The 737-nt window shown below is 36.0% G+C and overlaps 1 non-coding gene across 1 annotated transcript; it reads left to right on the plus strand.

Annotated features, from left to right (window-relative positions):
- Nucleotides 1-246: 246 nt before the first annotated feature.
- Nucleotides 247-387, plus strand: LOC143241156 (U4 spliceosomal RNA). Its single transcript, XR_013022220.1, has one exon. It is a non-coding gene; the product is annotated as a U4 spliceosomal RNA (small nuclear RNA).
- The last annotated feature ends 350 nt before the right edge of the window (nucleotides 388-737 follow it).

The following is a 737-nucleotide window of genomic DNA, read 5'->3' on the forward strand; positions in this document are numbered from 1 at the left end:
ACAAAAGTTTTTTATATGATGAAAACATCAAAAGTGTATAAAGAGGCGTGAGAGGAAGTTTACCAGAAAGCAAGTACAAAAGCACTTTAAAAGTGTTAGAAGATAAATAAATTTGAATCAAACAACTTGAATGCTGTTTCATTCGCTAGAAAGAATGTAAACGTATTTAAGAAAAACTAATTCATAAACCAACGTGGTATACCGTGATGTCTTACTATATATAAAGTGTGAAGCTAATTTGGCATTAGCTTTGCGCAGAGGCGATGTCGTAGCCAGTGAGGTTAATCCGAGGCGCGACTATTGCTAGTTGAAAACTTTTCCCAATACCCCGCTAAGACGACGTGAAATATCGTCGGCTATGGCAATTTTTGCAGGCCTCGTTTGAGGCTACGAAGTGAAATAAGAATAGAAAGTGTGTAACGTTCTACTATTACTCGTACTAGTCGCATCAATGAGAGCGGAAGACGGAGATTGATCATTATACTCGACCACTTTAAAAAGTTCATTATTGAAATAATAGAAAAGGGTAAATGTTCCAGTAGCAGTTAGAGAACAAAATATACGCTTCAGTTTTAGAACTTGTAACTGGACAGTACTTCGAATGTCTGTAAATCGCCTACGATTTTCAAAGGATTATTTCATAAATAGAATGCTCGTAGTGCATTAGTAAAAGTTATATTCGCCGTTTGCAACGAAAAACGTAAAAATAACAATGCAACTGTCTCTCGTAGATGCTT

The sequence above is a fragment of the Tachypleus tridentatus genome, chromosome 13 (assembly GCF_004210375.1).
Source record: "Tachypleus tridentatus isolate NWPU-2018 chromosome 13, ASM421037v1, whole genome shotgun sequence".
Classification (NCBI taxonomy): domain Eukaryota; kingdom Metazoa; phylum Arthropoda; class Merostomata; order Xiphosura; family Limulidae; genus Tachypleus; species Tachypleus tridentatus.